The following is a 14,830-nucleotide window of genomic DNA, read 5'->3' as shown; positions in this document are numbered from 1 at the left end:
AGGATCTGGCACTATTATCTAATAATTTGGCTATTGCTGTTTTTATAGCTAGTTTAGCCCTGGTGAAAGGTGCCAACGATAGCCTGGAACACTGAAGCCTGGTGTTTTTATCCATACAGCGGCTTTAGTATAAGCAAACAAACATACCTTACACTGTTTCCCATCCAGCGTACCTCCACCCTGGCTTAGAGGGGTCATCTACAGAGCAAGAGAAGAGCTCAGTGTACATGGACCATTCAAGACTTGGGCTTTCTTCGAGACTGTCCATTGTGATGGTGATTTTTGTGGTAAAGACACGTGCTAGAAGCTGGACCAAGACCAGCAATTTATGTCATACAGGCCACTCAACTGCTGGTAATGACTTTTTGGTCATTAACAACCTGGACAACATTAATTGTTCATTTAAATACTGCTGACCCAATTCTGCCGTGGGTCCCATCAGACCAATTCCAGGGATTCCACTGAAGTCAAAGGAGTTAATCTGGGTTTTACTCTGGTGTAACTGAAAGCAGAATGTGGGTATACTGTTGCCGGTTTCAATTTATAGATTATTATGGGCTGCAATGTTTCAGTCTAAGGAACAAGAACGTTTAATGAGTTGGGTTTTCCCTTGTTGACATAAGGTGATAAATTCATTCCTGCTCTAATTCCAGGGATGCATTTCATCCAGCTGGTATTAGCAAAACCAGGCTGATCAGTTTCACTATCGGGTTGTCATGCCCCCCCTGTAGCTTTTGGGTCTGAGTTGATGATGCTGGATGGAAAAGTATAAATTTCAACAAGTGAAAGTCTGAACATAAGAATGGCCATACTGGGTTAGACCAAAGGTCCATCTAGCCCACTATCCTGCCTTCCAACAGTGGCCAATGCCAGGTGCCCCAGAGGGAATGAACAGAACAGGGAATCATCAAGTGATCCATCACCTGTCGCCCATTCCCAGCTTCTGGCAAACAGAGGCTAGGGACACCATCCCTGCCCATCTTGGCTAATAGCCATTGATGGACCTGTCCTCTATGAATTTATCTAGTTCTTTTTTGAACCCTGTTATAGTCTTGGCCTTCACAACATCTGGTTTCATTTAGCCTTAAAAATTGCATAAACATGTCCCTATTTGGTTTTGTAAAACCCTTTTCCTTCTAATGAAGCCGAAAGGGTTCGACCAGTAGACACTGCCTACATTGCAATCCCTGCTTTTGATTTAATTTATAAAGAGGCCGTTCCTACACTGGTCAGGCCTGATGGGGGACGAGCCCAAGCTGCAAAGTCCAGATATGAATTTCGTACACCACAAAGTTCGGGAGTCTCTGGCTATAGGGTCTTACCTATGCCCATTTTAAAAAAAAAAGAAAAAAAAAAGGCATACTTTGCAAACAAAACAATTAGCTCCGGTTCTGATTTCAAACCACACGCCAACGTTCTGAACAGCTGGGCTGTAGCTAGGGTTTTCATTCAGACTCCTATCTAAACTTAGCCTCCGTTTAAAGAGAGCATGATACTCTGGCTAGGATGCTCTCCAGATTCGATAGAATAATAATGATATATAATAATAATTCTGTATATATTAATTCATTATATATAATTAATAATTCTATACAATGAAAATAATAACTCTACTGATTTTTTTAAAAAAGTGCAGAGAGCTGCACATGAAAGTGAGGTCAGACTTTCCCCGTTGACTGTACAGTAGAAATTCACTGACGAACCACAGCTGGGCTAATGCCACTGACAGTGCTGATAAAACAAACAATGACCACAACTATCTTAGGGAGCTGTAGGCCCAGAGTTTTTAAAGGTACTTAGGTGGGTGCTGCACCTGATTTAGGAGCCTAACTCTCATTTCCAAAAGTGATTTTAGCACTTCGGAACAAAATCCCATTTGCAGCTAATGGGATTTAGGCTCCTATGTGCCTAAATCACTTTTGAAAATAAGATTTGGGCTCCTAATGCAGGTGCTGCAACACCAACATACCTTTAAAAATCTTGGCCTACAGCTCCAGGATGAAGATTATGGTCAGCAGCTCTGCTCCTAAGGTACAGCAGAAGTCTCTACAATGAGGATAAAGCTCGTCTGTGCAGGAGAAAGAACTTTCTCAAGGGCCAGTCCCAGACTGTGGAATGAACTTCCCCAGGAACTAGGGACCTGTGAAAATCTCACTATCTTCTGCTCCAAGTGCAAGGCATATTTTTTCAGCCCGCCTTCTCCGACATAAAACAGCAGCCTAGCCGCTCTCTCTTACGTCTACACTGCAAAAAACCACTCACGGCTGGCCTGTGTCATTTGACTCAGGCTTGGGGCTGCAGGGCTATAAAATTGCCGTGTAGACCCACCCCCTTTGCAGAACTCCAGAGTCTGGGGTCCAACCTAAGCCCAAATGTCTACCACCACAATTTTTAGCTCTGTAGCTCGACCCTGTTGGCCTGAGTTGGCGGACACAGGCCTGCCCAGGGTGTTTTATTGCAGTGTAGACATACTCTGATTCATCAGGTCTCCCTCCCCCTCTAGCCCCAGGTGTCTCTCTTAAACCTAATTGGTGTCAGCTGGCCAGTCGCTGATGCCCTGGACCTGCTCCATCTTAAAGGGACCAGCCACCCTGGGACAGTCTGATTCATGTAGCCTCATCAAAGAATAACCCCTGATTTTCTCTACATTATATCTATGCAATTTCAGTGCCGTAACTGGTGCCTTTTGCCAATACCATAAAGTCAGACTGTGCATTGTAAAAGAAGGCAAATTTCAGAAGCAATTTAGTAGGAAACCTGTTGCAAACTGGGGAGAGGAAAATCAGAGCAGATCCGTAGCAGAACATCCCTCACAAGCAAACTCAAAAAAAAGACACCTTCAAATCGCAGTGAACGCAATAAATAAACTGCAAGGATCTTAACAAATTAGTGGCGCTCCCCAACAAAGGAATGGGATAGTCTTTGCAAATAAACTGAGTTAGTAGGACCTATCCTTGTCAATTAACACAGTGCTAGCAAACCTTTAAAGAATCATACAGTATATTTGTTTGCACATGTATTACCTGTCTGGAGCTCATGCAGGCCCCGTGAGATCAAGGTGATAGAGCAAACTGGAAACCTTATTGTAAATCTAGGGGAAATGACCTCTCCAAGGACACAGGTTAGGAGATCTCCTAGCCTAGGATATCTTCCTATGACACACATAACTTTGATAGTTTGGGAGGAGCCCACGTCCCCCCGTTTGCACATTCAGAATGGCTACTCACAGATGAGCGTGATATAAGGGGAAACAGAGGGATTTCTCTCTCCCTCCCGTTTCTGCTACAGTGTTCCTTTATCTTCTGCCTTTTCTTCCCTCGTCATGTCACGTCAGGATTTTGTGCTCCACCACCCCTAGCAACTCCTAGTCCTGGAGACAGGCTGTGACGATGCCATTGCAGGCTTTTCTGCAGTGAATCGGTGCCAGCAACAACTTGGCTCACTGTCTCAGCCTTGCTATTTCAGCAGAGTGCTTTGGTCAGCTGAATCGCATGGGCCATTTGGAGTCCATTAGCCACCGCAAGACATAGCCACAGATCACTGCGGGGGTCACGCAGAGCAGAACTGCTTATCTAATACTGGGTGTGTATTTTATCATTGCGGTGGAGGGAGTTTAGCTAGGGAGTGGGACCAGAGAGTTCCCCTCTGGTTGAGAGGTAGAAGAGCCTAGGAGACGGCTGAGGCTGTAAGCCCAGGGAAAACCAGACTCCAGAACATACAGGTGGTGAGTATTTCAGAAACATCGGGTAGACAAACCTTTAGCAAACTGGAAAAGGGAAAGTCAGAGCAGATCCACAGAGCATGGGAACTGAATGGACAGAATGAGCAGAAGCAAAGAACCATGTTTAAATCTCAGTGAATGCCCAAAACAAAGCCGGAAGGAGAAAACAAGGGAAGGAGACACTGAAGTTCTACAGATGTTCCATGGGTGCCCAAAGCAATCCCTGGGCCCCGGCGTTCCCTTGCTTCGCAGTGCTGTTATTTTACAGCAGTGAGAGAAGCAAGTTCCCTTTTAACCAGGGACCAGTCTGCTATTGCAGCAGCTGCCCTGTGCTTTGAGTATAGGTTATTGGGCTGGCGATTCCCGTCAGCTGAGCAGCGGTTGATGTCTGACACAGCCCCACTGGCAGCATGACAAGCAGAATGAGATGCCCTGGCCAAAGGAATAACTATCACAGAGCCTCATGCAAGAGCTTGCCCTAGCAATGACTTTGTTGTATTCTTAACTCACATTTACCAGATCTTGCTTCCAGCTTCTGTCTTTATTCCTCCCGCCCTGGTCTCCCTTCTCTAACCCCACCCTTCTTTCTCCCACCTCCTCCAAATTCCCCCTTCCTGCCTCTGTTTTCCTGATCCTGCTTCTTTTCTGACTACTTTTTCTTCCAGATTATCCCTCTCCTCATTTTTCACTTTTTTCTCTGCCTTCCATTCTTCCTTTCTCTCTCTTTTCCTTTTCTCTGTGTACAGGCAGTCCTCGACTTTACGACGTTCCAGTTACGACCAACGGTACTTACGATGCTTCTACATTAATGCCGATTCGACTTACGCCTATAGGTTTTGATTTGCTCTAGTTATATGTATATTCTCGGTACAGGAAATGCCTCTGGACTACACTACCCAGAATCCTGTACAGGAAGTTGGGTGTCTGTGTTTGGAGAGTGAAAATAAAGCCTGCTGCATCGCCAGTAGCAAAACTCAGCCTTTGTATTTTCTTAACTAAAAAAGTAAAAAGGCCTCCATGCGTGCAGAATAGCGCAACACCTTATGGAGTCCTGCTCTTCTCAGCACGGCTGGCGACCACCCAGGTCTCCAACGGAACCACGTGGTTCTTGCTTCCAGTGTTGCTGCCACCACTGCCACATAGGGAACAAATATTTAATACTAATGGGCTCTTGAATCTAACCGAGAAAGGCCTAACATAATCCAATGGCTGGAAATTCAGACTGGAAGTAAGGTGTCCATTTTTAACGGCAAGGGTAATTAACCATTGAAACAGTTTACCCAGGGTCGTGGTGGATTCTCCATTGCTGGCAATTTTTAAATCAAGAGGGGATGTTTTTCTAGGAGAGATGCTCTGGGCATTATTTTGGAGAAATTCTCTGGCCTGTGCTAAACAGGAGCTCAGACAAGATGATCACAGTGGTCCCTTCTGGCCTTAGAAACTAGGAATTGATGAGCCTCTTCCGTCCCCCGGGTGCTGTGAAATCAGTGGAACCCTGCCACCACTAACTGGCTGATTGTTGTGTAAATGAAGCAAGTGGAGTCCCACAGCCATGAAATGGGGCAGCCCAGATGTATGCTGTGCACCAGCCAGTATCACCTTCCAAAGGGAAAGCGACTTGCAAAGAAATAACCACCCAGAGGTGCAGTGCGAGCTGGTGGCCTCGGGGTGAGGCAAACACGCAGACGTGTCTCAGGAAATGGGCAGCTTTTTGCTGTTTCTGTTTCTAACCTTGCTGCTGGTGCTGCTGTAACTACCTTTTCTTCCAGAGGGGTGAGTTGCTGCAGTGGTATAAATCTTTAAACATCTGCAGCGTGACTCACTCCTTTCCTACTGCAGTCTTGGCAATGAGCCTAATCAAAACATGGGACCACAGAGGAGGACTTATTACCCAGCTCCCGCCTACACCCCTGGCCGAGTAGCCTTCTGAAGGAGGTGGCCAGGAAACAAAAGCAGCCGTGCTGCAGAAGATGAGTGTGCAAAGAGAGGCTGGGGCAGCTGGTGCCTCCACGAATGTGATGCAAACTGAATGATGAGTAGGTCTGTGGATCTATAATCATTAGCTTCAGCCGCTGACATTTCCAAATGGGGAGTGTAAAGAAATGAACACTTCCGTGGTGGTGTTAGATGAACAGCTTCCAGCGCCGCTTCAGATCAGCTCTAAATCTAAGGAACGTGAAGCCGGACAATGCTGGTGACAGCTTGTGATGCATCAGCCAGATTTCCTGGGGGGCGAGATGTCTCACCGTGGCTTCTTTACACACCCTGGGGTTTTCTAGGCTATTCACTCTGATCTTATCCAACCAGATCAAAATGGTGAGCGGAAGCTACACAGAGTCACCTGTGTAACGAGTTCTGCCAAGGCAATTAACATGGGTCAGGGGGACTAAAAGTGACCCTTAATGTTTGAACTCATTCCAGCCTTGCCGAAATCCACGTACGGCGACTCATGCCTAAGCAGTTAGGATGTAAAAGCGCCCACTGACTTTAGGACTGTCTCCACTGGTAAATATCTGCCGCCCTACAGGAAATTATTTAAAAAACATAGGCATTGCCCTAATTCAGCTTGAAGGCCAGGTGCCTTCCAGCTGCTGCCTCTGTCCAGCCCTGGGGCTTCCATTCACTTCTCCCTTGCTGGAGAAGCCATGGAGGGATGCAGCCACCACGGCAGACACAGCAGCTGCAGAGAAACTGGCAGTGCTGTGAACACGCCCACCTACTGGAATGGGCTGATCTCTCACTGGTGCGGTTCATGCTGAGCCATTATTACACAACAAGGGAGCCAGCAGCACACACCAGTCCATCCGTCCATCCGTCCGTCCTTCCTTCCTTCCCTGGAAGAGATGCAGCAGCCATTTGGAGGAGTGAAATCTAACGTCTGGGTGGAAATCCAGAGTGTCACCATTGAGGTCTCTCTGGGTTTACACTAGCATAACTGAGGTTGGAATTTGGCTCTTAGGCTATTGTTGGCTGTGCGCAGTATCTACTAGGCCAGTCGGCATGGTTGGACATCCTTCTGGTTGCATGTATTGCTGAGTCAGAACCAGGGGCCTACATCAGAGAGGTGTACAGTCACACAGTTTTGTAAGAGCCCACATGTATTGTAACACCAGCTGAGAACATAAATCACTGCCAGGGCTGTTCACGCATTAACCTTTAGCTCAGTTCCTAGAAACAGCTGTTGTCAAATCCAGAAGAAACGTCTCCTAAGGGCGGGGGGATGAGGCTGGTAAGTAAACTGCTAGCCTTGGCTGCCTGCTGCTCCATCTCTGGTTTCAGAGTAACAGCCGTGTTAGTCTGTATTCGCAAAAAGAAAAGGAGGACTTGTGGCATCTTAGAGACTAACCAATTTATTTGAGCATAAGCTTTCGTGAGCTACAGCTCACTTCATCAGATGCATGCTGTGGAACGTGTAAAAGATTTGGATTTGGATTTGTGCTGGAAATGGCCCAACTTGATTATCATACACATTGTAAGGAGAGTGATCACTTTAGATAAGCTATTACCAGCAGGAGAGTGGGGTGGGGGGAGAGAAAACCTTTTGTAGTGGTAAACACCCATTTTTTCATGCTTTGTGTGTATAAAAAGATCTTCTGTACTTTCCACGGTATGCATCCGATGAAGTGAGCTGTAGCTCACGAAAGCTTATGCCAAATAAATTGGTTAGTCTCTAAGGTGCCACAAGTCCTCCTTTTCTTTTTGCCCCATCTTTGTGCTCTGGAGCAGAGCAGTAAGGGATAGAGCCAAAATATTGCAATAGTGCCAGCCCAGGCAGGAATCAGGAAATATTAGAAATCTCCAGAGAAGCCTGTGCTAAGAACTAATTCTAAACTAAATCTGGTTTCCCAAACAAAACGCTCCCTTTCCCCCTCCTTTCTCCTTTGTTCTATTAAAATGGAGGTAATTCCTCTAGATTTTCATTGTTTAGGTAAAAATCCAGGCTTCATTTACTAGAATTCAAAGAACCAACTAAGCAGGAAGCCGGAGACAGGTTTCTGGTTGGGATTGAAGTACAGGGTCCAGCAATTTAAATTCAAGGGATGGGTGAAAAGCAGTGACTGGGAAGAGTTTACAGTTCAAAATATCTCAGATTAGCTCCGCAACAATGTTTTCCTTTTGCTCCCTTTGTGTCTGGCTTTGAGTAATTGTATTTTATTATTGTTTCACAAATGGTGACTACTTTGGAGTGTCTATTGAGCCTGATGATCTGTTACCCTGATAGTTCTATACACTTGCTAGAAAAGGGGAGAATAGAAGTGCCGGCAGTTCTTGGATTTATGACACATTTGGTTCCTTACAACTGCATCATAAATCGCAACGTTGGAACTCGGAAGCACAATCTACTCCATTGCGGGACCAAGCCAAGAACCTTTCCATCCTAGGTACTCATATGGCCTCCCATTATCGTAGTATCTGAGTGCATCATAATCACTAATGTCTTCATCCTCCCCACCCCTGTAAGACAGGGCAGTGCTATGATCCTGCGTGTGCACAGCTTACGTCGACTTAACTCTGCAAGTGTCTACACTAAAATGTCGCTCCCACTGATGTAACTCGCCCACTAACTAACCGACTTACTAACTCCATCTCTGCAAGAGGCGTAGCACATAGGTGGATGCTGTTAGGTCCCTGCAGTGTCATTGTAGACACTGCGTTGCTTACATCGATTGGTGCTGCCTTTCAGAAGCCATTCCACAGGGTCCCACGCTGACAGTTAAATCGATGCAAGCGCTCCTGGTGAGGATGTGCATCGCTGACACAAGAAGTGCGGTGTGGACATGCAAAAGCGATTTCATTACTGCGGTGGCAGTATGTCGACATAACTTAAATTCACCCAAGTGCAGAGGGCCTGCGTGACACTCTATGCACCAATTAAGCCCCACTTAAAATCTTGATGTGGGGACTAGGTGGTAGATGGAGTCTTGTGCATGCTCTCTGCACTGGGTGGGTTTCAAGCCAAGCGCACGTTGCCCATATAAATTCACATTTTTAAATAGTGCTACGTACTCTGTAGCACATGGCCTGTTTGTGAAGCAGACACACAGCAAGGAGGAGAGACACACTCAGAGGCCGAGGAAAGGGAGCAACGGTTTTGTAAAAGGACCTCTCAGTGCAACAACATGAAGCCTCCTCACAGGACTGCAGACTGGGAACTGGCTGCTTTAGTCAACTGCATCACAGGAGTTAGCAGGGAGACTGACTAAAAGGAAGTAAGGGAAGCGTGGAGCCTAGCTCCATCCCATGATACTTAGGATAACCCAGTCAACTCTACCATTTACTACAAAGGGAATTTTAGATGAGATTTGAAAGGAGATGGTCCATCGGCAAGTTGGAGAGATAGCTGAAGGCTCTCCCATGAGCTGCAAAGCAAAGGCTCCTTTGCCAACAGGGTGAGATGATGTCAGTGGCAGAAAGGAAAGGGCTGCCTGGATAAGCAGAGGGAACAAGGATGGAGAGAAAGAGATGGAGACAGGAACAAATCTATGGAGGGATGGAAGAACAAGGAGGGGGCATTTCAGACAGGATCCTGAAATGAAGCAGGAGCCCATGAAGTAGTTTAAGGAAGGGGGTTATGTAGTCATTCTTTATATTGCAGTAGTGCCTGGGAGCCTCAGCCAGAGACCAGGACTAGGTACTGCGCTAGGTGCTGTACAAACACTGGACAAAGAGACCTGCCCAAGAGAACTTACAGTAATGCTTGTTTGTACGTACAAGACTGAGAAACTCAGCCTGCAAATGCCAAGCAGAGATGCTGTTTCCAGTCCTAGGTTCACTCACATGGTCGGTGGTTACATTTTCCTTTCCCATAGGAGGATGAGGGCAGTGAAGGTGTCAAGTGTGGGAAAGCTCCTGTTACTGCCAGCAGCTGCTGCTGGCTCTGCTCCAGGACACAGGATTCCGGTTTCCAGCGCTGCTGCTTCTGCTGTCACCACAGGTGCCAAAGCACAAAGGGAAAAAGAAAAAGAAAAAAAAAAAGTTAGAACAGAAACATCCCCAGTCCCCACTGTCATGCACAGAACTTGCCCTTCTCTAATCCAGCCCAGGTCAGCAGCGACCAAACACTGCCAACATCGGAAGGCCTCTCAACAGCAATGTTAGCTGGTGATCTCAGCCCAGTTCCTAGACAACAGACATAAACAGATGGAGCCAGCATAAAGTGATTCTTCTCATTTACTTTCCTGGGAGCTAGGCTGGGCTCTTAACTGGTCGTCTCAGCAGAGAGGCCTTAAGAACCTGTTTCCCTGCATGTTTTCCTGGCTTGATAGCCTTAGAAAACAGGTACCCCTGAGGCCCTAAACGTCTAGGGTCATACTCATCCCTAGCGTAACGCCATGGGAGATGGGATGAAGCTGGCTGAGAATGTATGAGAATTAAAATCAGCTGGGAGGTGGCAGCAAGGTTCCGATTTCATCCCCAACAAGGAGCATTTATTGTTCAGAACAGACACAGAAAATTAGGGGTTCTGCAGGAGACTTCGTTTCAAGTTTTAGCTACAATGGATGAAAACTTTGTTTCTTAAATTTCAGAGTAAGGAACGTACAGAATGTGCTGGGCACTAAAAAGAGAGAGAAATGTATAAAGCCATCACCGTACGTGCGCACAGACAGCAGAAGGATAGCTGGGTTCCACCTGTGGCCCCAGTGCGGACCCTGGAATCCCTTCCCACACTGGTTTGCTCAGTTCAGCTGAAAGAGAAGGTGGTCAGTGAGTGAAAGTTCAAAAAAGAAACCCCCTTATTCCTTTGGCAACAATACAAAGGTCTCCATTCCCAGAACCTGGAAGGGCCCTGGCAGTCTACAGAAGGGAATCGGTAGTCCCATTTAGTGCAAAACATCCTCCAGCAACTAAAATTTAAACCAACAAGTACTCTCTGACTGGTCCCGTCCAGCTCTTTGTCCAGACCCAGTTGTGAAGACATTAAGATGAAAGGTTCTTCACTATGCTAGTGACCTGAACAGACAGTCTCAGAGACAGCATCCAAACTTTTCAGGGATGGGTGCCCATATCAAGTGCTTATTATGAGCAAGGTTTGTGCTGACGTGCCACCATTATGAAGAGCTCTGTCCTGCAACAGACCCACTGGAGGCCATGAAATTGCACGCATGAGTAGGGATTTCAGGACTGGGCCTTAAGTACTCATACTAGGGCATCCCATGTGTCATATTTTGAAGAAAGAAGTCATGTGTGGCAGCCCAGATATTAGCACGTTATTTATCTAGCTGCTCTCCTTGCAGAGCGCTCAACAACAAGCACACAGAAGTCACAAGGAAATGCCAAGGAAATGCAGCTGCCATTGAGGTGGAACATGGCAGCTGCTTTAAAAGTGCCTAGCAACCACACACAACTGTTGCGGGCTGCAAGGTGAAGCACACAGTACCCAGTTCAAACTGCAGAGGGCGTTTGAGGTGGCAAAATGCGGTCGCTCAGTCTGTAAACTGGCCAGGACCGGGCCTGTAGCCAAGCCAAAGGGAGAGTTTGTGGGATGCTGAGAGATGCACCAAGAAAAAGGACAGTTTAGGGGATACCCTGAAGAACTGTGAAATACCAGGTGCAAATTTATTGCATTTTAGAGGATTCCCAAAACACAAAGATTATACCAAAAAAAAAAAAAAAAGAAACTGGCCCTGGGCCTTGGTATTTATCAGGGAATCTGTACTAGGATGACTTGCCAGGGTGGCAAATTAGGATCTGTTAAAATACTACTAGGGGGAAAGCCACTCAGAAGTACCCAAGTACAGTAGCTCAGGACATGTGTCTGGGAAGGGGAATCCTTCTTCCAAGCTGTGGAGTAACTAAGGAGCTGCTCTGCAGACACTGCTGCAGCCCTCTTACTATTTGTATTATAGTAGCATTTAGTGATCAGAGTCCCATTGTGCTAGGTGCTGTACAAATGCCCTTCCAACTTAGCTTTGAAGCAGAGGGAAAGAGGTTGATAAGCACCCTTTAGTAGCTGGTCTCTGGAGAAGCCATCAGACCACTGGAAGAGACAACCTTGTTTAGTGGACTGAACACAGGGCTGGCTCTTGAATTCTTATACTGACTTTGCCTCTGGTTACATGTCATAAGATTGGCCATACTGGGTCAGACCAAAGGTCCATCTAGCCCAGTATCTTGTCTTCCGACAGTGGCCAATGCCAGGTGCCCCAGAGCGAATGAACAGAACAGGGAATCATCAAGTGATCCATCCCGTCGCCCATTCCCAGCTTCTGGCAAACAGAGGCTAGAGACACCATCCCTGCCCATCCTGGCTAATAGCCATTGATGGACCTATCCTCCATGAACTTATCTAGTTCTTTTTTGAACCCTGTTATAGTCTTGGCCTTCACAACATCCTCTGGCAAGGAGTTCCACAGGTTGACTGTGTGTTGTATGAAAAAATACTTCCTTTTGTTTGTTTTAAACCTGCTGCCTATTAATTTCATTTGGTGACCCCTAGTTCTTGTGTTATGAGCTTCCAAAGAACTTGTTTTCATCTAAGTCTACCAAAAAATTTCCACCCTTCACATTTAGAGAAATACATTAGTGTCCAACCAGCAGTGACCTACCAAAACCAAAGCCCAACTACCATCGCCATTAGAACTAATAAAAAAGCAGTAAAGATAATATCATTCCATCCAGCATGGAAAGGCCAGCAAGCACTCTGCAGATAATCAATACTGCATTTCATTTGGAAATGGGTTATCATAAATCTCTAAAGGCAATCAAATGCAAACTACAGCAGTCTAGCGATAAAACACATATCTATGGCAACCTGTTAAAACCACCAGAAAACCAAAGATTTCTTGACCATTTAGGCAGGGTATTCACTCAAACAATAGAGGTCTCCCTTAGAAGACAAAAGGTCAGAAACTAGTGTTAACATCAGCTTGCTTCTCGTTGAACTGAACTGGTTCCCTGGTCATGAATGGTTATAAACAAGGAGATAGAAAAGCAGATGAAAAAGTACCTCTGTTGAGAACTTGCTGGTTTGCAACAGACTGTGTCTGCCTGTCAGCAGGGATCCAACACAGAGGAATGAGTAAGCTTAAAACCACGCATAAAGCAGACGATTGATATACCGTACACTATATATACTGAAGAGTGAACATGCAATATGTATGACATTTCAGTGCACCTCAATTTTAAAAAAGAAAATACATAAAAGCTTCCTGCTCTGGTGATTGTGGGCTACCTCTCAGCTGACAGGTTAATCGATGCTGAATGTGGATGGATGAGATGCAGATTTCACAAGAATCTGAACGAAGATAGAAATAGAGGCCGGGGGTTGGGGGGTGTAATCTCAAAATGCTGTGCTGGCCATTAACATGTGTTAACTTAAATCATTTTGCAGGGGGCGAGGTGTCAAGAGATTACTGAAATACACATTTTGTTCGGCTAGATTGTTCCCATCCTGTCTGGATGAAGGGACTCTCATCTGCCCATTTTCACACACTTCTGTGCTTTTCTCCTCATAGCTCTGGATCTGTATGAAGCAGACAGCAGCGGGGATGAATCACGTGGAATTGCTAACACCACTGCTGATCAAAGGTTCTGAGGTGGCTGTTTAGTAGCCCTGTTTTCTTTTTTAAAATGCTGCATTTTGAACTCACATAGATGCGACTACCAGCTCATGTCAGGAGAAGCACTTGAAATCCATTCACGCTATGCTACAAGTCATGTTTAGACAGGATTTATTAGTCACATTATTGACATGCAGGAAACCAGAAAAAACAGCAATTGTTCTGTCAAATAAGACAGTAATGGGCTTAGCTGTGGGAGCTATACTGCTCCCTGACTCCTTTCCCCTCCCTTCAAGAGTGATAAGTTGGCACATCTCCCAAGAGGACACAGAAACCATCCCAAAGAGGGCCTGCTGCTTCAGATCTTCCATCAACAGGGCCAAAAGTGATTGGAAGAAAGCCAAAGACTTTGGAGAGCAATGAAGAGGAGCCACAGGGGCAGCTGCGGGGGAGTGAAAGGAGGCTGGGCCATCTTAAAAACAAACAGAACCAAGTGTAGCTTTCATGCGGGAAACTGAACAGCCCACAGATCAGCCTGGCACTAACCAGACATCACCTCACTCTGTGTCAAAGTGCCAACAGAACCCAATTAGGTGCTGCAAGAGCTTGACAAAAGATGAACAGTGATCTCCTATACCAGTGCACTGAACGCATGTTGCACGGCAGGGCAGCTGAATGCTTCGTTTTCAGGCCTCCTTGGCCAGAAGAAGGGTCTGACTCTGACTCAGTGTCGTGCTTTATGGAGGCAGCGAAGGGAGAGAAGTGGAAGAAGGGAGAGAGGGGAAAATGGGAAGTGGAGGAATCACAGAGGCCATGCCACATTCATCCCAACAGCAGTAGCAAAAATACATCCAAGCTGCATGGTTTAAAATAAATCCTCTTCCATGGTATGTTAACATGGTGGCTGCCACATGGTGATGGGTTTACCCCAAACTTTCTTCAAGGATATGGCAAAAACTGGGTGTAAATACAACAACCTGCCACGGATCCTCTGCTGTGGTTACTGCTCCATGTGCACAGTACCAACCAGACAGGTCAAACGGGATTAGCCAAATTGTGATCAAAGTGAATTTCTTTTGAAAGAGAGACCGACTTCTGTATCAGAAATGGTGGCAGGTTTCTTTGTGGGGAAGGCAGCTCTTAACGAGAACACTGATTTTGAGGCTATACAAGAATCAGCACTGTAGGCACAAATGTTCTATTATAAAGATGAACATTCTGGAATGACCATGATTTAAATGAGTCAAGGCTTTTATATGGCCATTCGTCTTTTAAAATAAGCGCTTCTGTAGGCATGTAACACAAGCTTGGACGAAGCAAGAGTTCGCAGCATAACACATGACTAAATTGTTAACAGTTATTTTTTAAAAATACTATATAAAGAAAAAAATTAAGTAAGTGGTAATGAAACAGGAAGCAGCCATATTGACGGCTTGATGATATGTATCAAGCCATGAAGATCAGAGCTGAAGCCAGAGACATGGCCATACTGCATCTGATAAGACATGTATTACATAGATTAAATGGAGCAAGCACGGAGTCTGACAAGAAGTGCATTGCAACATGCATGCACACAGTGAAAAAAGCGCTTGTCCAAAAATGAAATCTC

At 45.8% G+C, this 14,830-nt stretch overlaps 1 protein-coding gene across 11 annotated transcripts in view; it reads right to left on the bottom strand.

The window, feature by feature from the left end:
- Positions 1-14,830, bottom strand: part of PCGF6 (polycomb group ring finger 6) — a 67,555-nt gene that overhangs the window by 1,847 nt on the left and 50,878 nt on the right. For 7 of the 11 annotated variants that reach the window (XR_012160078.1, XR_012160083.1, XR_012160084.1 and 4 more), the window contains 2 exons: positions 10,316-10,407; positions 9,500-9,644 (listed from right to left, as the gene is read on the bottom strand). The gene's annotated coding sequence lies outside the window, so the exon portion shown is untranslated. Of the gene's footprint in view, positions 1-147; positions 199-9,499; positions 9,645-10,315; positions 10,408-14,830 lie in introns of all 11 variants that reach the window. The other 4 variants (XR_012160080.1, XR_012160086.1, XR_012160087.1 and 1 more) reach the window with 2 other exon arrangements.

Source organism: Lepidochelys kempii, chromosome 7 (assembly GCF_965140265.1).
Source record: "Lepidochelys kempii isolate rLepKem1 chromosome 7, rLepKem1.hap2, whole genome shotgun sequence".
Classification (NCBI taxonomy): Eukaryota; Metazoa; Chordata; order Testudines; family Cheloniidae; genus Lepidochelys; species Lepidochelys kempii.
The sequence above is the reverse complement of the archived record's forward strand: the minus strand, read 5'-3'. Positions and strand labels throughout refer to the sequence as shown.